Source organism: Mustela lutreola, chromosome 1 (assembly GCF_030435805.1).
Source record: "Mustela lutreola isolate mMusLut2 chromosome 1, mMusLut2.pri, whole genome shotgun sequence".
In the NCBI taxonomy this organism is placed as follows: Eukaryota; Metazoa; Chordata; class Mammalia; order Carnivora; family Mustelidae; genus Mustela; species Mustela lutreola.
Window position 1 is genome coordinate 125,274,006 of NC_081290.1, and position 26,666 is coordinate 125,300,671.

The 26,666-nt window shown below is 39.4% G+C and overlaps 1 protein-coding gene across 1 annotated transcript in view; it reads left to right on the forward strand.

Annotated features, from left to right (window-relative positions):
* Positions 1-270: 270 nt before the first annotated feature.
* Positions 271-26,666, forward strand: part of LRAT (lecithin retinol acyltransferase) — a 134,697-nt gene continuing 108,301 nt past the window's right edge. The window contains exon 1 of the mRNA XM_059173633.1: positions 271-361. The gene's annotated coding sequence lies outside the window, so the exon portion shown is untranslated. The remainder of the gene's footprint in view (positions 362-26,666) is intronic.

Here is a 26,666-nt window from a genome sequence, read left to right on the forward strand (position 1 = left end):
CAAAGCTGGCCTGGGTACAGTTCTCTAGCTCCTTGGAAGGGAAGCCGTATCTTTGTCTTGTTGGATTTTTCCTTCTCAAACTCAGAATTTGGAAGGAGGCGGGAAGTGCGGGAAGGATCTTTACATCATTGGCACAAACTCCAAGAAGAGAAGAGGAGTCTGGCCAGCAAGCCTAAACCGTGTTTTGTGGTTGGGCTTGTTGAAATCGCCCGAGCCCGGGGTGGCAAGCGGTGGGGGCCTCAGACCCGGGGCTCGGCGCGCGGGTGCCACCGCCCCTGGGCACCCAGGCCGAAGCCGGCGCGGTGACGGGCCGGATCCGGGGGCTGTGCCTCCACCTTCCGGGGAGACTCCAGGGCATCAGGTAACCGAGCCGCAGCCTGCGCCCCGCGCTTACTCCCGCTGATCTCGGGCACCCTGTCCACCCCGCGCTTTGTGCCCTGCGTTCTCGGAAGAACGGGACGGGAGGGGCGAGGCGTCGGCCGCAACCCTGCAGGGAGGCCGCAGGTGTAGGGCCCGCCGTCCGAGCGCTGACACTTGGCGCTTTGCTCCACCACGCGTCCGAGGTTCGCACCGAGGTTTCCCCTCTCCGGAGAGTGAGCCGGCGCCCGCCTTTGCTCAGCCCCTCCGTGGAGAAGTGCCTGCCCGCCTGCCTTTCCCAGCCTGCCCTTGCTAGTGGGTCCCTCCCTCCCGGCCCACCCCGAGTAGCTTTAATGTTCGGAGCCTTGTGCCTCCTTTCCGTCCGTCCATTCCCTGTTCTTCCTCCCGTTGGAAATCGAAATCTTTCGGCGGACGGGGACAACACAGTGAGCTCGGTTTTTGGTGGCTAGGGATTTGAGGTTAGGAGTGGGGACTGTTAAAACCGTGCTTTTGTACCTCCATGGTTTAGGGCTTTCTTGTACCTTTGTCTCCACGACCCTGCCCAAAGATTTGTTCCATTTATTCAAAGTACAACTGTGTTCTCCCTCTCTCCCTTTTTGGACTACTTTATAAGGAGGAAATCAAGAGATCCTCATTATTCAAACCTGGACTTACCATACGCATTAACATAGGGTAATCAGGCCTGGGGTTATTTATCTATTTATTTACATGGAATCACCTAGTGAAATACAATGAACAGAGAAGTCATTTGAGGCGGGGGTGGGGTGGGGTGGGGGGGTGAGGGGTGGGGATGCAACCTTTTTTTGCATTGAAATGTGTTTTGACACTTGGGCTGCCCTAGTTGTAGCGTCTATACCTATACCATTTGATTTGAGGGCCATTGTCTCTGGCATGAAATACCAAACCATTGTTTGTCATCATGCCCCCAAATTCTATTGATGTTTATTTCCTTTTGTTTACAGTTAATGTTCTTTAAGAGTCCCCCCACCTGAATCACAGTTACCAAGAGAAGCATGAGATCATAATACATTATTGAAGAGCCTGCTCTCCTATTCAAGAAACAGGGCCAACTTCTGGGGGTGCCTGGGTGGCTTAGTGGGTTAAAGCCTCTGCTTTCGGCTCAGGTCATGATCCCCGGGCCCTGGGATTGAGCCCCACATTAGGCTCTCTACTCAGCAGGGAGCCTGCTTCTCTCTCTCTCTCTCTCTCTCTGCCTCTCTGCTTACTTGCGATCTCTGTCAAGTAAATAAATAAAATCTTAAAAAAAAAAAATAAAAAGAAACAGGGCCAACTTCTGAAGGGCTGTGTTCAATAGGTTCTGGGCCCAGTTCTAAAGCTAATTAGCTATGTGACCTTGATTGTTCAATTTATATAATCTCTTGGAACCTTGTTTATCTCACTTCAGGAGAGCTGGAACTAATAACCTCCATCCACTAGCCAGTGAGTGCTAAAAAATCAGTGGTCAGTCGGCCCTCATCTTCCTGGACCTGTCAGCGGTATTGGAGCAAATTGATCACTCTCTCCTTAAATACTTTTTTCTTGAAGTCTCCTGAAGTTTTCCTCCTTCCTCCCTGCCCACTCCTTCTCAGTCTCCTTGACTGTCCCTCTTCATCTCTAAAACCTAAGATTTACAGTGCTACAGTCCTCCTCTTGGACTCAGTCTTTTTTTTTTTTTTAATTTTTAAAAAAGATTTCATTTACTTATTTGATAGAGAGAGAGAGTGAGATCAGGAACACAGAGGAGGAATGGGAGAGGGAGAAGCAGGCTTCCCCCTGAGCAGGAAGCCTGATGCTGGGCTTGATCCCAGAACCCTGAGATCATAACCCGAGCTGAAGGTAGATGCCCAAGCACTGAGCCACCCAGGTGCCCCTGGACTCACTCTTTAGGCACTCTCCTCTATGATATTTAACATCGATACTTTGATATAGGCTCCACACGTCCGCCTCCAACATGGACTTGTCCTCTTCTGAAATCCGTATTCCCATATCCACTTGTTTTCTTTGACATCTTCTGGAAGAGGCATCTCAGAGATAATATGTTTAAAGGTGAACTCTTGATCTTCACCCTCAAATCTGATGTTCCCCCAGTCTCATTCATCTTAGCCAACGACAACCCTGTCTTTCTACACTCAGGCCAACACCTTTGCCGTCCAACCTGTCTTCCACCTTCACTCTCCTCTAAACTACTGTCTCTTGAATCGGACTGTAGTAACGGCCTCCTACCTCATCTCCCTGGTTTTTCCCTTGCCCTTCTGCTGTGTGTTCTCCTCAGAGTAATCCTGCAAGTCAGTCATGTCCTCTGTTGGAAGAAAACTGTCCAATGTCCAATGGCTTCTCGAATTTGGAGTAAAATCTGAAGTCCTTACAGTGACCTCAATGTGTAACTTAGTCTCAGATTCTTTTCTGGCTTCATCTCTTCCTTGTGCCCCACCACTTGCCCACTGGCCCTGCTGGCACACTGATCTTCCAGCTGTTAGTCCAACATACCAAGCACATCTCTGTCTGGGGGACTTTGCACTTACTAGTCTCTCCATTGGAAACATTCCTTTTCCCAGACAACCCACCAGCTGGTTCCTTCACTTCCTTTAGGCCTCTGCTCACTCAAATATCATCTTATCAAAGACCCCTACCCTTGACCACTTGACATCCAATAGTCACTTTCAACCCTTTCCTTCCTGGTACTTCCTAACCCCTTACCTTGCATTATCTTTCTCCACAGCTCTTGCCAGCTGACAGATATTTGTGGGGCATTTTTTCTTTTTTCCCCCTCCTTCCATCCCCTTCCCAGAATGGAAACTCCCAAGCGGGCAGAGATTTTGATAGTCTGAGACCAAAGTGCTGTTATAGTGGAGTGAAGGCCATCTCCCGGGTCGTAGACTTCTTGTTGTGTCCTCACCTTCTGGAGGGGGCTAGGAAACTCTGCAGGGTCTTTTTTATAAGGGTACTAATCCCATTCATGTCCTAAACACTCCCAGGAGCCCCACTTAATACCATCACACTGGGCATTAGGATTCAACATATGAATTTTGTTGGAGGCACAAACATCACATGGAAGGTTATTGACAAATGTTTATTGAATGAATGAGTCTGAAGGGTAATATTTATAATATTTGGATCACAGGGCTAAAGTGAAGATCATATTGTAAGGCCATTTTGTATGCTGGAAAGAACTTGGGCTTTGTAGTTAGACCTGGGAGCAAACCCTGGTTACATACTCACAAATAGTATGGACGTCTCAGAAGTTCCGTTTTCCACATTTGTGGTATGGACAAAATATAATAGCTTGAAGGTTTGTTGTGAGTATGAGGCAAAATATAGGGGTATATAAAGCATTTGGCTATAAGGAAGCTAGAAAACAAGCAGTTTGGATAACTTCTGTGTGTGAATGTGTTTTGTAAGCTATAAAGCCACACATTTACATAGGGCACTAATATTACTGAAGATACTGTATATAGTCTACTATAACAGACTTTTCAGAGTCAATGATTTCAGTGTTCATAACATAATGCACTCAGAAAATTAGTAATTAGTGGTATTGATAATGAAAGTGATTGTCTGACATCCTATTGTTCCTGCATAATTTTTGCATGTCCTTTGGCCCTGCTGTACCTAAGAAGGCAATATATATTTTTATTACCTCAGTCTTTGGCAAAACGTTGTGCACAGATTCAACTGCTTAACCACATACTGGTAATCCAAGTAATTATGTGGGGCGAAGCTATCTGGTCCTGCCCTGTGAGTTCTATCTATCTATTCTAGTTCAGCACACATTGACAGAACATAGAGATTCAAAAGGAAATATGACATGCCCTTATCTTCAGGAAACTCAGTCTCCTGAGTTACAGTGTAGGTAGGCCAGCTTTAGGTGTATACAATGCAAATTGTTTGAGGACAAAAAGTCTGCCCCTAATGCAGTTAGAAGACACTAGGAAGTCAGATAGCATACTGATTATTTTTTTTCATCTTTGAGTTAGTTTTCCTTGCAACTCCAAAGGTATAGGCCATATTCTTGAGACTGAGTTAGCTTTGAGGCCTCTAGGACACAGAAGGTTGTGAGTTGAGGGGACCCTGCATCCCAGGCACACTTCTGGATTCTTGTCGCTCAGATTTAAAAGTTATGGACTAGGAGGGACTGCTAGGTAAAATAAGGCGACTTCAGAACCTCCCTGGGAGTTCCTAAGCAGTCCTGCTTTGGTTGTGATGTACCCTTTCCCTGGCTTTCTAGCCCCTCCTCAATAATCATGCAGGTTCAGAAGGACTTGAGGAACCCAGGTAATCTTTTGAGCTTTTCCTAAGTGCAAACCCCAACCAGAAGGGAAGCCCCGCCTCTGGGAAGCCCCGCCCCAGAAGTCCCGCCCCTCCATGGATGGGTTCCTGAGTGATTGAGCTCAGTGCACCACGTGGGGTGAGATTATCCCAACGTATGAGGCCTCAACAAGGTTAAAATTGGCCTAAACTGAGGAAGACAACAGTGTGCTTGACCATGGAACGTTACATTTGAAGAAAGGGCTTCTTCATTGAAGTTGGCCATATTTTTCCCGTTAAGCCTAACGGCCTTGTAAGTACTCACAAGACCAGGTTTTATTCATCTTTGCCGGGTACAGTGCCTCTCACACACAGTGTATCAGTTATTTATCAATTGCACATAGGTTTACTCTTTGGGAATAGCTCTTAGTCTCATATATATTCATCAGGAATTCTGTAATAGCAACATAATTTGCATTATTTTAGTTAAACATTTACTCATCAGCAAATATTTCTTGAACATAGTGTTGGGCTTTGGGAATACAAAACAGAATACTACCTATTTCCTGGATCCAGAATAATTTTTACTGATCTTTATTTATTTCCAGACTTATACCAAATTCAACATGTAGTTTACCTTTGTTTAAAACCCGAGACTCTCAGCAAGGAATGAGAACTTTTTTTTGGTAAAGATAAACTTTAGAAAAATGAGATGATTATTTCTATCTTCTCAACTCTATCTACTTTTTTTTTTTTAAAAAAGTTCTGATTAACACAGTGTACAATTACATTCATTCATTTAATTCTTCAGTAGCCCTCAGGCTCACAGTTTGAGGGGGCAAAGTTGGTTCGAACTCTGATCCCACAGAAGGTGACCTGAGTGAGGACACCTCGCAGCCTTTGGGAGAAGGTCATCCTTGCACCATCTCTTTGGGCTCTGGGCTCTTTGCAGCTCCCATCACTGAACGGAAGGCAGACTGACAGGCAGTTCTGTTCCTTCTGGAAATTTTCTACTGTGTCTTACACTTGTTCAGATGACTTTTCTCAGGAAAGCAGATTTCATGAGCCTCTCTGTCTGCTCTTGGGCTACTGAAACACAGGCAGATATGACTGAAGAATCTGAACAAGGAAACATTTAAAAATACGTGACACTAATATACAATGCTGTCTACATCTCTGTCTTGGATTTTACATTGTTCGTGAAGCCTACAGTGGTCATTTGAATTATCCGTCAGCCACAGTGCCGGCTTTGTCTGATTGTTGTGGCATCCATTTGTTCTTGTCTTACTTTTCTCCGTTACCACAATATTCCCACGATCACAAATACAACCACTGGTGCCCTGTTTGAGTTTCACGCTTCTACTAAGCATCTTGACATGAAATCACAAAGTGATATTTTTCTTCCTTCTCTGAAATCACTGATGAAAAGATTCTGTTCTGTGTGTGGTCTATAGAATGGCTCAATTGGAGACTGACACCCAATGTTTCAACAGATGGTACTGCTCCTCATCTCAAAGCAGTTGCTGGTGCCTTTTCTGAGCTCACGGGTCCTGGAGAAATCACACAGAATTAATTATAGAACCATTTATCTTTCAGCAATTTCTTCATTTATTTTAATGGGTTTTCCGTACATATATTACATCATGTCTGAGTTTACTCTTTTAGGATTATAAAATCCATCCATCTTTCTTGCAGTATAGGGGAAAAAAGTATAAGTATCTCAGTAATTAATAAATAATTCTTAATTAACTCTGCTTATTTTATGTATTGACATAAGGCTTTGCTGTGCCAAGGTCTCTGTCTGGTGGAAAAAGTCCCCACCTGTGAAAAGGCTTTACATGGAATCTTTAAAGTAGGTTGTAGGAATTTCAACATGACAGAATAAAGGATTCTATGGCAGTTAATAAGAAATTAGAAGCTTACCTAACCTGTGGGTATGAAAAATGAAGGATGTGATGTGAAGAAACTTTTAGAAGAGTTGTTTTGAAATGTTTTTCTTAGTCATTCAAACATTAATTCGATCAAATTTTGCTAAGTGCCCATTCGGTACAGTGCTGGAGACCAGGGACGCCACATTAAGACAAAGCCCATACCTTTCAACATAGCAATGCTTAGGAGGATGAAACATTTTAGGGTAGTATTTTTCTTTAGACTTTTATGTCTTGTTTTGTACTTTGGGCACTGCCTTGGAATGAGGTTTTTAATAAGGGAGTAACTTGAAGACAATACATTATTTCAGAATGGAAGAAGGCGGAAACCTAGAGGCTTGGTAAGAGCAGATTTTCTCTTTGTCTTCTCTTTACAACACACCAAAAGCTGTGAGGGGCAGAGTTGGTTTTTGCCTAAATTGTTTATGAGCTTAGAATAGCAAATAGGATTTTGCACTCAGTGAATTGCTAATATATAATTTATTTTAGAAAGAATCCTTGCCATTTGAAGGAAATAAAGTCGAGAGCACTGGGACATGGGAAAATCTTTGCCATAGATATTTTTCGATTTACTTGTCTTTTCTTTTGCCGTATGAGAATTTATTTGTCCTTCAGTTAGCAAGACTATGAGTGGATTGTCACCCCAATATGGCAATGCTTGAATGTAAAGTACAATGGCAAGAAAAGCTCAGTAAGGTAGAAGGGATTTCCGGGGCAATATCCCCAAAATGCACGAGTGTGTATCTACAGATTTGGTATTTGGGTAATGTAAAGGAAATAAGATTATACTCATGCATTTTTCAATTTTCATTAAATTATTATTAATTTTTTTTTAAAAAGTAAATTATACATACTTTGTGCTTTACTTCTAGTTCCTCAGCTACTATATGGAGAGAAGCTGGGTTGTTTGGGTTTTGGTTATCTCTCAGAGATGGTCATTTTAATAACCGTGTAACCATAATTTTAAAGATATTACACAAGACAATGTCTTTATAAGTGACTTATTATAAAGCTTTACAGTGTTAGGCCTTCTCATTATTAGAAAAATAGTAACTTGATTAGTTGCTATCACTTAAGGCAGAAATATCTTAAGGAAATACAGCTAACTCTGCAAGAGCTTTGTTCCCCCAGATCGATAATGTGGCCTCATTTACAATATACGCAAAAATCTAAAAACCTAAATGCCTAACAAAAATGAAATGGTTACATAAGTGATGAGATATCCAAGCCTTTTGGTAGCACCAAAATTATACTTGTAAAAAGCTTTATTAACATTATGCTGTCACAGATAGTACATGAGAAATATCTTAGTGCTAACTTTGAAATATTTGTTAGTTCTAGTGGATTCAATTTTTTTATTTTAATATTTAAGGCCTAGAAATTGGCCTGAAGCATGGACTGTGTCCCAACAGAATTTCCATTTAGACAAGAAAACCATTCAAATTATTTAGCTTGTTAGAGAATAGCAAAAGTCTTAATATAGCTCTGTCATCAACTTTGTGATATTTAGCTTATGTAAATAGCTGCTTCGGCTTGGCAGAATTAATTTTAAAAATAAACCCATAGGAACACAACTAATTACCTAATTTGTGCTTTAAAGTGTAATTTGACTGCAAATGAGTACTTTGAAATAACTTCATCACCTATGATAACTCTTACTCCAATCTACCCTTTTAGTTTCTTGCATCTGTTTCTATACTCTCTCAAGCAAAGGAGACACCATTGCCTTCCCCTGAGAATTAATGTAGGATTTTAGTAATGAATGGTCAGGGCATGGATAGTGTTGAGAACTTTAGGTTTTAATAAAACTTAGGATTTAAAACTCCTAAGAGATCACAAAGAGAAGTGGTAAGTTTTGTTTGATCCTCATTTTACCACTTTGGGGAAAATGAAAGTCCAGTTTCTATGGAACATAATGTTAGACCTTTCCATTGATTGGTTATATTTTAAAAATCACATGGCATTGGTTCTTTCCAGATAACATAAATATTGCTATTAATGTTTAATGAAACCTTGTAAGTAACTAAAAGATTGATTAGTCTGCACTGTTACCTTTGAGTTAACTAAATACGCTTTATTTATTTTTTAAAAGATTTTTATTTATTTATTTGACAGAGAGCGAGCGAGCGAGAGTACAGACAGGGGGAGTGGCAGGAAGAGGGATAAGGAAAAGCAGGCTCCCCACTGAGTATGGGGAGCCCAATTCTGGACTTGATCCCAGGATCTCAGGATCATGACCTGAGCCAAAGGCAGACACTTCACCGACTGAGCCACCCAGGCACCCAAATAAATACACTTTAGAGTGGATAACACATTTATTGTTATATTTTTAAACTTCTATTTATTTATTTGAGAGAGAGAGATCACAAGCAGGCAGAGAGAGGGGGGAAAGCAAGTTCCTTGCCGAGCAGAGAGCCCAATGTGGGGCTCGATCCCAGGACACTGAGATCATGACCTGAGCCGAAGGCAGAGGCTCAACCCACTGAGCTACCCAGGTGCCCCTTATTGTTATATTTTTAGGACCTGGGCTATGTTCCTGATTTTATGCAGATGCCATGGCTCCATATATAAAGGATATTCACTAAAAAAGGTATTTTTTTTAACTAAAAAGGTAATTTGAAAAATATCATTAAATCATCTTAATTTCCTATATTCAGCAGTGTGTCAGATTTTAAGAATGAGAAGACATAAAGAAAAGTATCTGTATATTTCTATCTACAGCTATAACTATATATAACTTTGATATAGTCACTAAACGTAAATAATTAAACAACTCAACATTTGAGAGGCTTTATTAGTCACGTTGATGTGGTTCTAAGGAGAGAAGGCAGTAGTCATTAGATGAAAGAATATTTTAAAATATAGCCACTGTTAACCCACCAGCATGTTTGGGTTGATTTCCAGTCAGAGAGTTAAGACTGTACTGGTTGTTTGCTCTCCTCACTTTGCGTCTTTGGTGGCACAAGACAAATCTTATTAGAGCATCTTCCTGGAGTCAGGGTGAGGTTTATAGCTGTGGCACCATAAAAGCTGCTTACCATACTGGAACCAAACCCAAGACTCTGGTCTCATGTTCAGAGTGCTGTGATTTATTTACTGGGCTAACCAAGAAAACCTTTTGCAGTTGGATACCAAGGTAACTGGAAATGACGTTACTGAATATCTCTCTTTTAATTCTTAAAAATGGATCTCTGATTTAAAAGAAGTCCCTTATTGTTGTTTAAGATCTTTAAGCTGAAGAGCTTTGAATGATTAATAGTCTGCATGTACTTATTATGTACACTTTAGTTTTATTGTTGATCCATTTCAGAATACATTAAGAGTTAGGAGGTCTGAATTTATTTATTTTTTTTTTTAAAGTGGACTCCATGCCAATGTGGAGCCCAGCGTGGGCTTGAACTCATGACCCTGAGATCAAGACCTGAGCTGAGAGCAAGTGCTGGATCCTTAACCCACTGAATGGCCCAGGTACCCCCCCGAGGTCTGCATTTTAAAATATGATTATTATCCACCAGGAGGAGCTATATCCCCTTTTGAAAATTTAGTTACCCAGAGAAAGTAAAGCAAAAAGCAAGATGTCAGACTTGCCAAAACTTATAAACCCCAGGTACTGGTGGTAAATATAAATATTTGTATATTATCTTTTACTCTGGAATCATGAAATGTCAGTTACTCCACTGAAGTCTTGCTGTGTGGCAGACATAGAGCCAGATACCCTGGACAAACAAAGCCAATGACACTAATGCATCTTAGATGAGAGGGTAGAAAGAGGAAGATTTGGGGGAGAGAGTTTCTTTCAATAGAAATAACAGCTCAGGGGCGCCTGGATGGCTCAGCCAGTTAAACGTCTGCCTTTGGCTCAGGTCATGATCTCAGGGTCCTGGGATCAAGCCCCCACATTGAATCAGTCTCCCTGCTCAGGGGGTAGTCGTCTTCTCCCTCTCTCTCTCTGTCCCTCCCTCCTGCTCTCTCTCAAATACATAAATAAGATCCTAAAACAAGAAGAAAAAAAGCAACAGTTGAAGCTATGACTGAGAAGGATTTCTGTAGAAAGGATGGGAATGGTTATGAGGCAGAATGGGGATTTCTGTAGAAGGGAAGGGAATGGATACGAGGGAGAATAGGATCAAGCTAAGAAGAAGGAAAGAGGAGAGGTTGTGGAGACAAAGGAGGGGGGTGAAGGGAAGGGAGGAGGCAGGGGAAGAACCTGGTTAGTACAGTGTCACCAGAGCCCAGGGAGGAAGGACTTTTAAGAAAGTGTTGGTGGGGTCAGGGAGGCGAAAGGGACTGAGTTCAGATGTACCTGAGTAGGTAGAGGAAAGTGAAAACAGAAAAAAAAAAAATGTGCTTGGTTAGAAAGAGGACTAGTGGTTATACATTCTAATTATGTACAGTTAATAATCATTCTTTGGCCAGTTAATAGAAGTGGCTGAGCAGAGCATTCAGAGCTTTGCAGGTATTGTCTAATGACCCATACCATTAACCATACACACAAATCCATGTAGAGTGTGACACCACAGATGATGGCGGACAAGGAGGGGGAAGAGCAGGTCTTGATCCTGCCTCTGTCATTAATAAGCTGCATGACCCTGGACCAGTCACTGAGCCTCTCTGTACCCTAATTTCTTATTCTGTAAATGAGGTGGTTGGATTAGGTCAAGATTTTCCAATCTGGTGACCAAGGATGGATTTTAGGGAATCTGAGATGTCCCTAAAATTAGAAGCAAAAACAGTTTTTCTCCCTAAAGAGAGGATCCATAATTTTTTTCAGATTCCCCAAAGACTATCTTAAAAAGGTAAGACTCACTGGATTAGGTGCTCACTAGAGTCTCATCTACTCTAGAATTCTAGAATCTGAAATCTCTAGTTTTAACCTCTTAGTGGGGTTCCATGTGGACTGTCTCAACCAGACACCATCGGAGATGAAATTAATTAGAGTCTGAAAGTTAATCAATTAGATCAGTCCTCTCTGGAGGATTATTTAGAAAATCCAGATAATTTTGAAGATTAAAACTAAACTTTCCTTTAACAGCCTACAGATATTTTTATTAGGACTCAACTCTTAAATCTGTTGACATTGGTTATTAGCCATGCATCCGACGGGCGTGAACACCAGTAGTGGCTGCACTACTTAGCTATTGTACAGGGATGCCATTGCCTTTTGTGTACTTGACTCTAAAAGCAAAAAAAAAAAAAAAAAAAAAAAAGGAAGGGGGATTGTTGGGTGTAGGCTGGTGGTTAGTCTCACAAGGGAGTGATGGCCATGTCTTCTGCTGGGGGCACTGTCCTCTGGAGTGTGCTTCTGCCCTTGACAAGATAGCCAGGGAAACTGGTGTTGATTTGAAAATAGCAGTTGTCCCTGGAGAAGACATAGTGGGAGGTTCTTGACATTTATGTGATACGTCCTGAAGCAAGAAGCCCTTGTATCATGCGAAGAACATTTATGATGGCCTACTGTGGTCTCATTAGATTTTGGTGTAACTCTTAGGACTGAGCACTAGAAATCCCTTTCTGATCTGTGTTACGGTATAAATCTGCTCTGTAGCTGCCTTGATTGGTTATCTGTTTGTGTTTATAAACTACTTTATGCATATGGTGTTAAAGATGTATTGACTAATGAATGAAGGCAGTGTCTCAAATGGCTCTGGACCCTGCTTTGGACATGGAGGTTCACACTGAAATTGGATACGGTTCTTTAGTACAAGTCATTACCTACCTTTCTACTCTTACCCTTGTTTAGATTCCAGCTGGTAGACTTTGCTGTAAGCCATGCAGACTGTGTCACAACAGGAAGGGAATTGACATGAGTAAATTCTTTCACAAGCCCTTCAGCTTGAAAAGCTGCATGTTTCAGGCAAACATCATGCTTTTCATTGGCACTGTTTGCTTGGTACCATCTGGGTTCGGCTCCCTGTGAAATGTGAAAGACATATGATCCTACTTCTGAAATACAAACACTTTTGCAGGTCCCTGGATATTTGTCATATCGACACTGGCTGTCTGGAACACACAAAAAAATCAATCGACTGTTTAAGTGTAAACAGAAGAGAGATATCTGCTCATTAGCTTTATCTTCCTTGAGCCGCTGGCCCCCTCATGTGGTCTTACTAAATGTGCGGTCGCCCGGGCTCCGAGTTATGACTGGTGATGACTACTGTGCAGATGACCTTTCAGAGGTGGCTCATTTCTGTGTAGATAATGTATTTTTATTCATCTGTTTCTTCATTCTAAGGAAGAGTTTCTTTTTATACTATCAAAAAAGTAACTTCTGTGAGTGAATTTGCCATCATAACTGTTGGTGGGTTTTAAATATGACGTAACATTAGCATGAGGCAGACTTCAGCCTTAATGGTCCCCACGTGGTGAAAAACGTGCTGTAATTTTTTTAAAAGATTTTACTTATTTATTAGAAGAGAATGCAAGCACAAATGGGTGGAGGGGCAGAGGGAGAGGGACAAGGAGACTCCCTGCTGAGCAGAGAGTCCAATGCAGAGCTCAATCCCAGGATCCTGGGATCACGACCTGAGCTGAAGGCAGATGCTTAATGCTTAACCGGCTGAGCCACCCAGGCGCCCCTATTAGTAAATTTATTCTTATTCTTATTATTTTTTTTTTTTAAGATTTCACTTATTTATTAGAGAGACAGAGCACAAGTGGGGTTAAGGGCAGAGGGAGAAGCAGACTTCCCATGGAGCAGGGAGCCCGATGTGGGACTTGCTCCTGGGGCTCCAGGACTATGACCCAAGCTGAAGGAAGATGCTTAACAGGCTGAGTCACCCAGGCACCCATATTCTTAACTTTAACTTGATGGGAAGCATGACTCTTTACTGGAAATAAATTGCTCAAGGACCTTTCAAATTTGTTAAATCACTTTGCAAGAATAAGAAGAGATTATGTATTTGCAACAACACTATGAAACAGATATTGTCAGTGTCCTGTCTCAAAGATGAAGAAACTCAGAGAAGCCAAGTATCTTGTCTTGCACACGTTTCACTACTAAGCTTCACTCAACCTTTCCTTGGTTCAGGATCCTTGATTATACAATGAGGGTTTTAATACCTCCTTTACAGGGTTCTTTGGAAAACTAAATGAAAGATTGTGTGAAAAGTGCCAGAAACAGAACAGCTTTTTCAGTGCATATTAATTTCTTTATTCCAACAGGGAAATATGTAGGAGTCTACTCATATATCACATGTGTTTCTTGTTTTAGCATGTATAATCAAAAGTAAGCTCTTCATGAATAAAAGTTTAAAATATTTTTTTGCAAAATATTTATAGAAGGAAATTTTGCAAGGATCTGCTATCACAGATGTGAAGAGTGGGAAGAAATGTCCAGACACCATTAAAAGCATGAATGTGGACCTTTGGAAAGGTCTTTTCTTCCCTTTCTTCCTCCAGCCTTCCATCCTTCCTTCCTCTGGCTTGTAGTTGAACACATGTGGCTTCAAAGTGTCAATCATTTCAAAAGCCTTTCTTCCAAGTGCGCAGTAACAGCAGAAATTCTTAGGGGTATCAAAAGGACTTTCTCAAGAACCCACATAGTTTTTAATCTCTGGGGCCTGGAGTGGAGGAAGCAGAAATTCTCTGATAGCCATTAGCTGCTACAGTGGTATCCCCTTGGTATATCTAAGCCAACAGCAGTACAGAAAGGAATTCATCTTTAACCTTTGGGGGTTAGATTGTGGGTTGTAAGAGGTTTGAAGGTTCCACTTCATACTTCTGTTGCTTTACTGAGCACTACAAGGTAGCCGTGTGTGCTGTGGGCTGGGGATACACAGGGCAGTAAACATCTGGGCCGGCCCTGGGGAACTGATAATATAGCTAGAAGGGAGACATGCTGTGATCCTCTGTTTGCCTCTGCCCACACCATGGGCTCCTTGTCAGCTGGGGATTCTATCTTTTTCCTGTGAATGCATTGTTTCTGTCTCTCGTGGGGCCTGTCCGAGAAGCTAAGAGTTGATTTTGGAGTGTAAAACACTTGTTTTGTAGAAAGCCTGCGGCTGTTTTTCAGTGCCGTTCGTTTTAACCTAACACACACACCCTACCTGTTTCTCTCTCTGCTTAGCCACAGATGGTACAACGTCTAGTGGAAATTCTTCCTCTTGTTCCTCCTGAATTCATGTAGCACTCCATTCATTCCTGGGGCACTTGGTTCCCTGCTAGGTGACATAACGAGACACACTCCCTCTACCCACATCCCTGGTCATAGTGTAATTCCTGAGTCTAATGAAAGATGGCGGGTGGGTCCTGGAGATGGGACATCAAGAGTGGCTGTGAATTCACATACTTGTGGACTATAAGGAATAACATTGGGAGAAAGAGAGGAGAAGTGAGTTGGGGGATATCTGAGGGGGAGACAAACCATGAGAGACTATGGACTCTGAGAAGCAAATTGAGGGTTTTGGAGGGGAGGAAGGTAGGAGGTTGGGTGAGCCTTGTGGTGGGTATTAAGGAGGGCACATATTACATGGAGCACTGGGTGTGGTGCATAAACAGTGAATTTTGGAACACAAAAAAATATATAATTAAAATAAAGAGTGGCTGTGGGAATGCAGTCAGGATTAGGAATGAACTGAGAGCTAACAGGTGTTTTTGAGAGCAATATTTAACTTCATTGTACACTTAGCAGCTCCTTCAAAACGACAGTGGTGGGCTGATAAAATGGTACCTGAAGGAAGTGGACATGTTGGTTCTCAAAAACAGAGACTTTATTTCTTTGTTTGTTTGTTTGTTTGTTTGTTTTTTAAGGAAGGAAGAATTGCAAGGAAACCTGTCTGTCTCAGCTGGGGTTCAATGTGGGGGAACAACATCTCCCCTAAGAATCTGTGATCATGGATCTGCCTTCTCCCCGGTTGGTGTTCCTCTGCCAGAGGTTCTGGTAATATTAGCAACCACGAACTCCTATAAGTAAATTACCAAATAAATTACTCGGACAGAAGTTTTTCCAAACTGAAGAAGTAGTTTGGAAAAACTTCTGTCCGAGTAATTTATTTGGTAATTTACTTATAGGAGTTCGTGGTTGCTAATATTACCAGAACCTCTGGCAGAGGTAAATGCAAATCCAGGATGCTTCCTTGGAAGCAGATAAAGCCTCATCAAACCTAAAAGGAGTCCAAACTTTCAAAACATATGTAAATGTCTATGGAAATCATAAATAGGAATGATTTACATAGAAGGAAATAAACATGTTAAAGATGTTTAAAGGAATAAAGATGGGAAAAAACCTGAGTCAAGAACAAGAAACATTGAGAGGTCTAGATGGACTTGAATAAAAACTGAGTGAACTTCTATTAATTAAGCATATAATTATTGAAGTAAAAACATAGTGGATCAATTCAATCGCAGGTTTGATATAATTAATGGAAGATTAAAGAACTAGAAAATGGATCTGAGAAAATTACCTAGAATGCAGCCCAGGGCAAAAAGATGGAAAGTCAGAAGTTGGAAATATGTAGATAGAATTATAAAGTCTAACACTCTATCCAGTTAAGAGGGAGATAAAGAATGGGGGTGAAGTAATGTCCAAAGAGCAATTTTCAAGGTTGATGAAGCATATATATTCACAGAATCAAGGAGAGTCAATCACTCCCAAAGAGATTAAGCAAAAAGAAATCCATACCAGCTATATCACAGTGCAACTGTCTAAAAACCCAAAACTAAGATCAGAAGAACATGTAAGGGAAAAGGCAACACACCAAGCTCAGTAATTAGATTGATAGCAAACCTCTCAGGAGTAAAATTGGACTCCAGAAGATTGTGAGATAGCATCCATGAGGTAAATGATTGTCATTCTAGAATTGGGTGCCCAGATAAACCAGCATTATAGAATGAGGGTAATGGTGACCAAATACTTGATTGAACAGACCTATAGGAAAAGATGACTAACATAATAAAATAAAATTTAAAAAAAGGAAAGAAAAGTGTGTTTTTACCCCCATTATTTTTTAAGATTATTTATTTATATACTTATTTATTTTACTTAAGAGAGAGAGAGTGCACGAGAAGAGAGGGAGGAAGAGCAGAGGGAGAGGGCGAGGGAGAAGCAGAAGTAGTCTCCCACTGAACAAGGAGCCAGACACAGGGCTCCATCCCCGGACCAGGAGATCATGACCTGAGCCCAAGGCAGATGCTTAACTGACTGAGCCACCCAGGTGTTCCTTATCCACATTATTTTATGCCTGGCATTACCTGAGGCATATTTCAATCATTGAACAAAATGGTACATTGGCATTTTTTGTTTGTTTGTTTGTTTGTTTTAATCAAAAGCTTTGATCTGATCTGGGTTAAACACAGTAACAATCATTTCCTGTTTCCCAAAGGGAAGACCCTGGACCTTGGTGCTGACATCGTTCTGATGGAGCATAATGTGTATCACCTTTGTTTTACCTACTAACATATGGTTAAATTTCTTTGGCCATTACAGAATGTATTTTCAGGTGCCAGTTTGTTAACTTTAAAATATTTAATATTTTATTTAATTTAAATTAATTTAAAATAATTTATTTAAATAATATTTATTAATACTTATTTAATACTTATGGTAATATTTAATATTTATCATATTTATAATTATCAAATATTAAATGTTAATCATTAATATTTTATTTATTCTATTTATATTTTAATATATGATATATAATTATATGTGGTTTATATTTATAAATTGATATTTATATAACTAAAATAGTAATATTTAATAAATAATATTTGATACTAATACTTATTTAAATAAATAAAATATTAGAAGCAAGTTGAAATAAATTGTTTTCCTATTTGAGGCTTAGTAAGATCTACTATACCAAAAGGCACACAGTGAATTTTAAATTCCATTTAATAGAACTGTGATATTTCATTTTTAAAAAAGGGTGGAATACTTTGTTGTAGTTGTTACTTGAATGATTTAAAAATGCAATATGAAGTTGATTGATTAAACTGGTAATGGTTGGTGTAATAACTTCTGCACCTTTATGTTAAAACCTCCAGGGTTTATACTCAATACTTGGGAATCCTTCAAAATCAGGGTAATCAGAAAAGTCTTTATAGCTTGAGGACCCTTCTGCATGATTGGGGACTATATTACCTATGTTAATTTTTCTATATAGTCATTTTTCCCCCTAAAATTGGATGGATAAACCTTTTCCTGGTCAGATTCCCAACTCTTTGGGTAACTCTATTTAATGTCTTAGGAAATTGAGGTTGTTTGTTGTAACATAGTCTCAAGTCCCATCAGGCTTCTCAAGTGTAGTGGAGCCTCTCCCTGCATATGGAGAGAGAATGATGATAATTGTGTTATATAGACAAAAGGAAGATCCACATTTAATGCTTCTTAGATCCCCCATTCACCTGTTCAGAATAAACCAAGTGCACAACTTTGCCTTAATGAAGTTGTGCTCTGTATCAGGTCCACAGTCTGCCATGAGGCTGCTTCTAAAGCCAGATCCCTTCATACTGATCCTCAAATCCATGTCCCCTTTGGGGCTGAGCTCTTCCTGCCCCCCAGCAGACTCCACCTTCCCTCCCTTTTCAAATCAGTTTCTCTCTTATTGCCTAGCTCTTACTGAAATTGACCTATGTTGTTCCTCTTTGCCTCCTCCCAAACATGAAGTGGTGTCCTTTGATATCTTGGTTTTGTTAGTATTTTGAGCACATTGTATCCTATGGGTGCTCAAGAAATTTCCAGTATTTGTCATTATCTCTTACTACTTTTGTGACTTCAGGATTTTACATGATCTCTGAGCATCTGCTTTTCTTTTCTTTGTATCCATATAGGTTATTATAAGGGTTAAATAAGAGAATGCAGGGGAAACACTTGGTACAGTGTCTAGGAGGCTCCAGCAATCTTACTTGAGATAAGATGAATATTAGGAGAGGGAATGTTCAGGGAGCCTCCGAGATTTATAGCTGGGGGCCCTCACCTGTGCTGAAGGGGACAATAACGGTCTTCCAGAGGAAGTGACATTTAAAGTTGAGATATTCAGGGTGAATATAATTTGTGTTCTGGAAAAAAGCAAAGGTGCCAAGTAGAAGAAACTACAGCATGTATTCCAGGGCCTGAAGGCATATTCCTGAAGGAATGCAGGAACCAGAAGTCCCAAATGGTGGGATGGAGAGAAAGGGCTGGAGGATAATGAAAGGTGAGCCTTGGAGAGGTAGACAGGAGCCAGAGGGCGGAGGACTCAGAAGGTCATGGTTAGAATTTTATACTTTACCTGACCACATATAAAAAAAAATGCTAAAGAAAGGCAAAAGAAAGGAAATGACATGATCAATGTAAGTTCTAAAGAGATCAATCTCTGGGCACCCAGGTGGCTCAGTCCTTTGGGTGTGTGACTCTTGGTTTCCACTCGGGTCATGACCTCATGGGTTGTGAGGTTGAGCCTCACTCAGGCCCTGAGATCAGTGGGAAGTCCGCAGGAGATTCTCTCCTTTTGCCCCTCCTTCTTATACCCCCCCCCCAAATAATTAAGTCTTAGAAAAAACAAGAGAGAAAGACCATTCTGCCCTGATAAGAAAGACCTGTTGCTCCCTCTCCTTTAGCTCTAGCAAGTTCAAAATGCATGTAACACACTGCAGTCCACATGTGGAAACCCTCATCCCAGCCCTGCCCATTAATTGCAATAAAAATCCAAGCCAGTCTCCTTTCCCCACTCTCTCAAGCCATTTTTGGACCAGACTGAGAACCTTCCTGCTCATCCAGAAAGCCTCATTATGTGAGCAGTAAACTTTTTTGTATGCTCTTGGTGTGTGTGGGGGGGGCATCAAAATCAATCTCTACATCTGAACCAGATTCAGATGGTGGGGTTAGCATTGTTTGTCATGCCTTCTATGGTAACCACCATGATATGGATTATAAACATAAAAACCTTTAACATATATATCACAAATGAAAATGAGATGATACTATGAATACCTGATATTTTGAAATAATGTACTTTGAACAATGATGTCATTAAATTTTTCTCACAATATCATTTTCAATGGCAGCATGTATACTAGTATATTGTGCAAATGATCAAGCCAACTTTCAAATAACATATATGTTGGTTCCAATGTTTTTACTATGTATTTATTTTTTGCTATGTCAGTTTTTAAAGATTTATTTATTTATTTGAGAGAGAGCTACAGCAAGAGAGCGGGGGAAGGGGCAGAGGGCGAGGGAGTGGGAGGGACGCAAGCGGACTCTGTACTGAGTGCAGAGCCCAACACGGCTTGATCCCACAACCCCAAGATCATGACCTGAACCAAAACCAAGAGTTGGTTGCTTAACTGACTATGCCACCTAGGTGTCCCCCTTCTTTAGATTATGTTAAGTAAGCTACAGTAGCTATCCTTATATCTAAAACTTAGTTCAGTTTTTTGGTTGTGTCTTTAAGATAAATTCTTCTAGCTTTAAGTATTAATGAATCATAAGCACACTCAGCTCATTAGAGTAACATTCATGGAGCACCTGCCATGTGTCGTTTTTGGGAATCCTAAATACAAAAGACACTAAAATTGCTTTCAGAGATGTACTATTATAATAAGGGATTTGGAAGAATATTTGTAGGTCAAAAACTGAATTATTTATTTATTTATTTACTTATTTTTTTGAAGACCGCTTCTTCATGTATACCAAATTTTGTGTGTTTGCCACCGGGTGGCACTAATACATTTCTATTGAATTGTGTTGTGTTAATGAGATATGTTCATGAGATGTTTCTTCTATGTTGACTTATTTCTTTGGTGAATTACAACTGGAAAAATATTTAGGTTTAGTTTGACATTTGAAAAATTGAATTACATTAAAAAAATACACAAGACAGGATTTATACATTCTTTCATAACAGCAGAGCTTCACAGGTGATTTTTTAAAAAAAAAAAACCCCAAATCAAAAAACACAAACATACATATATATACTTATGTATAAATTCTTATAAATATTATAAACATATGTAATATTTAGGTTCTTAAAAATCCTGTCTTGTGGTTTTTAATGTAAACTAATTTTCTAAATACATTACATGTGTGTGTCTTACTGTGTGTGCAAACAGAAAGTGAAATACACTTTGCAGAGTTGGGTTTATTATCTGATATTGTGTCTAACAGAAATTTTAGTTTTTATATTTTAAATTAGGCATCCTTGGGGCTCCTGGGTGGCTCAGTGGGTTAAACATCTGCCTCCGGCTCTGGTCATGATCCCAGGGTCCTGGGATCGAACCCCACGTCAAGCACTCTGCTCCGAGGAGGAGGAGCCTCCTTCTTCCTCTCCCTGCTTGTGCGCTCTCTCTCTCTGTCAAATAAATAAATGAAATCTTTAAAACATAAATAAACAAATTAGGCATCCTCAATAGTCCGTTTCTTCTCTCCCCGCAGCAGGAAAATCTTAGGGGCAGGGAACTTTTATAAAGTATATTCTATTATCTACTCCTGCTTCTTGCCATCCCAACCATTCTGAGTGCGCCTAGCGGGTGTTACCTCCCCTCCTTCATAATTAGTCCTCTAGTGGACTTCTATTGATGACAGTTACACTTACATAATTAATTATTATGCCTTCCTGGTAAAATGACTTCTGTGTCATTATGAAATGACCTTTTTTATCACTGGTGGTAGTTTTTGCTCTGATCTTTTCTGTCTGATGCTACAGTAGCCATGCCAACTGTCTTTTGAGTCTTCCTTTTTAAATATAATCTGAAAATCTATGCCTTTTAATTAAAGTATTTAGACCACTTACTTTAATATGATTATTGATACAGTTAGCTTTAAACCTGTCATCTTGCTATTTGTTTCTTATTTGTCTCATCTAACTCTTTGCTCCCATTTTTCTCTTTTTCTGCCTTATGTGAAATCACGGTTTTTCTTTTTTTAATGATTCCATTATGTCTCAGTGGTTGGCTTATTAGCTATAACTCTTTTTTTTAATTTTATTTTTTATCTTAGTGGTGGCTTTAGCACTTTTATACGTGTTTAACTTAGCAGTCTAGAGGTGCCTGGTGGCTCAGTTGGTTAACCTGATTTTTTGCATGCCTGATTTTTTGGGCTCATGTCATGATCCCAGGGCCTAGGATGGTCCCATGTTGGGCTTCTTGCTTAGCGGGTAGCCTGCTTCTCCCTCTCCCTCTGCAGTGCCCCCTGCTGTGCTGTCTCTCTCTCTCTGTCAAAAAAATAAATAAAATCTTAAAAAAAAAAACAAACTTAGCAGTCCACTTTCAAGTGAGACTATACTACTTCCCATAGAGTATAAGAAATTTACAATCATATGCTTCCATTTCTTCCCTTCTATATTTTGTGCTTTTTTAAACATTTTACTTCTATATATATTATAAATGCAACAATACATAACTATTTTTATTTAGTTTTGTTATTATTTATTATTTATATTTTATTGGCATTATAATAATAAATTACTTTTTAAAGTACTTTAAATGTTAAGAAAAAAATCTTGTATAATTATCCATGCAGTTAATATTTCTGGTACTCTTTAGTCTTTTGTGTTTATTAGTGTTCCCACTAGTATAATTTTCTTTCTTGCCCAAGACACTTCTTTAACATTTAGAGTGTTATAATACAGGTCTGCTGGTGGTGAATTCTTTCACTTTTGTTATGTCTGAGGAAAGTCTTTATTTCACCAGTGTTTTTGAAAGGTATTTTTCCCTGAGTATAGAATTCTAGCTTGACAGGTTATTTTTCTTTCTTCCTTATCTTTGTATCTTTACAGATGTTATGTTTTCTTGTCTGCTCCTTTATTTTTATTTTTTATTTTTTATTTTTTAAAGATTTTATTTATTTATTTGTCAGAGAGAGAGCGCGAGCGAAAGCGAGCACAGGCAGACAGAGTGGAAGGCAGAGTCAGAGGGAGAAGCAGGCTCCCTGCGGAGCAAGGAGCCCGATGTGGGACTCGATCTCAGGACGCTGGGATCATGATCTGAGCCGAAGGCAGCTGCTTAACCAACTGAGCCACCCAGGCGTCCCTGCTCCTTTTTTTAAAAAAAGATTTTATTTATTTTGAGAGAGAGAGCAAGCACAAGTGGGGGTGGGGGCAGAGGGAGAGCAGGAAGCAGACTCCCCAAAGAGCAGGGAGACTGATGAGGGGCTAGATCCCAAGACTCTGAGATCATACCCAAGCCAAAGGCAGATGCTTAACTGCCTAAGCCACCCAGGCACCCCAGCTCCTTTGTCTACTTTTAAGATTTTCTCTTTACCATTGGTTTTGAGTAATTATATTACAATGTGCCTTTTCTTCATGTTTCTTCTCCTTGGTGTTTGTGATCTTCTTGCAGCTGTGAATTTATAGTCTTGTCACACTTGAAAATATTTTTAACCTTTATTTCTTCAAATACTTTCCATGACCCTCTCCCTTTAGTGGGACTCCAATTCTATATACATTATGTCACTTAGTTTTCAGAAGCTCACTGATGGTGTCTTCATTTTAAAAATTCTTTTTCTATTAAGTTTTTGGATAGTTTCTATTGCTAGGTCTTAACGTTAACTAATCTTTTCTGCATTATTTATGTTGTGTTTTATTCATCTCAGGCTTGTAGTTTTCTTTAGAAGTACAAATTCAGATCATTTTTGTGTTTGGGCTTGAGATCTGTTTTTTGTGTTTTTTGGCATATGGAATACAGTTATAGTAATGGTTTCGGTGTCTTTGTTTGCTAATTTTAACATCTGTGTCTGATGTAGGTGTATTTTAATGGACAGATTTTTCTCTCAATGTGGATCATCTTCTCCTGATTTTTTGCATGCCTGGTAATTTTGGATTGGATGTCTGACATTGTAAACTTACTTTGATGGTTGCTGGATATTTTTGTACTCCTGTAAATAATTTTATTATAATATGGTAAGTTACTTTGAAATCGTGTAATCCTTTTTGGTCTTGCTTTTAAGATTTGTTAAACAGGACCAGAGCAACATCTAGTCTAGGCCCAATTATTTCCTACTATTGAGGCAAGTCTTTCTGAATACTCTACCGATTTTTCCTATGAATAATATGATTTTTCCAGACTGCTAATGAGAACAATCACTATTGCCACACTACGTAGCTTTTTCAGGTTCATGCGTGGCTGGTTCTCAGCTGAGTGCTCAAGAGAGGCCCTATGCAGAGATCTGGAGTTCTCTGTCTGTACAGATTTTTCAGATTTCAACTCGGAATCTGCCAGGTTTCCCTGGCAGTGTGTGTAGCCTGGAAACTCAGTCATAGTCTCATCTCATTTGTTTTACATCTCATTGGGAACACTATTCTTCATTGCCTGATGTCTAGTGTCTTGAATACTATAGTTTCATATTTTTTGTCTGCTTTTTTTTGTTTGTTTGTTTTTTGTTGTTTCATGTTGTAGTATAAATTGGGTCCAGGTTATTCCATCTTGTCCAAAGAAAAATTCCTACTTCCACGTTTTTAAGAGAGGTTTTTGTTTTTTTCTTTGTATAATTTTTTTATTTGAATCTATGCAGTGATCTTGCATTGTACTTTAGATTAAGTAGGGAATCAATTACTTTATCTCAAACACATACTATGTGAAGATTCTACCTATAAATGGATGCACTATAAAATAAGTAATTAATTTTTGTAGGTTTTTTCCCCTCATAGTTTGGTTGGAAAATCAATGGCTTTGAATTATTAGTGTCTGGAAGGTAAGTCTAATAATAATACTAGTAATAATTTTACTCTTTAACTACACGATAGTAAAATTTACTTAAGCTTTTCAGAAATTAAGATATATGTGTCTGGTAGGTCATCTTAAATTTTAAATGGAACATAATTGCATTTCTTTTGGGTTTTTTTTAGACATTTTATTTATTTTATTTTATTTATTTGACACAGAGAAATAAAAAGCACAAGCAGGGGAGAAGCAGCAGGCAGAGGGAGAAGCAGGCTGTCTGCTGAGCATGGAGCCTGATGTGGGGCTTGATCCCAGGATGCCAGGATCATGATTTGAGCTGAAGGCAGACACTTAACCAACTGAGCCACTTAGGTACACCAATTGCATTTCTTTAATAGTGCAGAGTTTTAAAGCTAAAGAAATATGTCTTATACAAAGATTCAAGACATTTTATGAAACAAAGTAACCATCATTTGTTGAATGCCTACTATGTGATAAGCACTTCACAATTTTTTTAATTCTACCATTTGTTTATTAGGCAGAGGTTGTTGTTTGCATTTGAGAGATGAGGAAATTGATATACAAAGGGTTACATAATTTGCCCAAAGTTACAGTGTGAGTTAAGTATTCACACAAGCTGGATTCACACAAGCTAAACACCTAAAACTCAAAGCATTTTATTATCCCATATTGATTACAGCTCTTAACTTCATAAAGAGCTTCAGGTCTTCTAGATTCTTGAAGAGTGAGTTTTAGGTAATAGATTTATTGATAACTTTTAGTCCATTAACTTATCAAATAGGATAGTCATACTTTACAAATTTTCTCTCCTATTCTATAAATAACGTAATGACAACTTCATGTCACACTTCACATCTGATAATAACCTACCGTTGAAGCACTTTGCAATTTTCATGGTGCTTTTACACATGTTTTTATCTCAGTCATTTCTCACAACCGCACTGGATAATGCATTAACCCCATTTTACTTAAAGCTTATCATTTAGCCTATATTTCTGTGATTCTTAAAGATTTTATTTATATATTTATTTATTTGACACAGAGAGAGAGAGCGAGAGAGAGAGCGAGCGAGCGCACAAGCAGGGGAAGCAGTGGAGGGAAAGGAAAAAGCTGGCTTCCTGCTGAGCAAGGGACTCTACCCCAGGACCCTGGAATCATGACCTGAGCCAAAGGCCGAGCTTAACCGACTGAGACATTGAAGTGCCCCTCCCATGATTCTTAGACCCGTATTTTTTTTTTTTCTGTTATTCCAAGCTAGCCTTTCTGCATCATTGGCTTACTTTATTAAAACAAACAAAAACAAAATGGCATCCATGTAAAGTCATCAAGTTTTTTTCCCCCACTTTTATGATAATACTTCTGAAAAATAAAGTTTGATTTTATATTTGGGTGGGTATTGAAAATTTTGCTTACCATAGTAATTGTCATTTTTGTTTTTTTTACAGGCCGCCTCACTGAATGGGGTGCTCAGAGTAGTGATGAAGAATTCATAGATTAACATTTGATGCCAGACTAGTAGGAAAGTTTATATAGCATGGCATATAGTAGCTATGTTCTAGAAATTTTATTATGTGTTTATTGAACTGCACTTCATTATTGTTCTTTTTAAAATTTATATTGTTTCTTTATTTTCATTATGTACTGTTTTTGTATTATGAGACACAAAATTTATGTCCTTGCCATCATTATCTTATTACGATCCAGAGCTAAGTTTCAGGAGAATTCTTTATGGCACCTTAAAAATTGTACTTCCATAAGAAAATGTACAATACTTAATATTCCTATTTTCATGGTCTCTGATTTATTATTAGGCTAAACTTTGTACCTGTTATGAGTTGTGTCCCCCAAAGATAGGTTCAAATTCTTAACCCCCAGGACCTTAGGATGTTACCTTATTTTGAGATAGGGTCTCTACAGAGATAATCAAGTTAAAATGATATCATGAGGGTGGGCCTAATTCAATAGGATTGATGTTCTTATAAAAAAGGGTAGAAATTCGGACAGAGAGAAAGACATGCACAGAGCGAAGACAACATAAAGACACACAGAATAGCACATAAATACAGGATTGCATCTACAAACCAAGGAACACCAAAGATTGCTGTCAAAATACCAGAAGCTACAAAAGGAGAGGAAGGATTCTCCCATTGAGCTCAAAGACAACATGGCCCTGCTTGTCTACACCTTGATTTCAAACTTCTAGCCTCTAGAACTGAGACAATAAATTTCTATTGCAAAATCTGAGGAAGTCACAGATTCTGGTACTTTGCTAGGTATGGTCCTAGGAAAATGCAATAGTACCTAAAATAGAAATAGAGTCTTTCTCTTTAAGAATTCAGTGTACTAAATGTAGTGGAACCTTGGAATACCAGGACCACATTCCATCCGGGCTCTGTTGGGAGAAAGTTCTTGGTCTCGACTCCAAGAAGCTCCTACAGCATGAGCCAGCTGACCAGTATGAAGCTTACAGAACATAGGCCTTTGTCTAGATGAGATTCTAGACCCTTCTCAAATTAG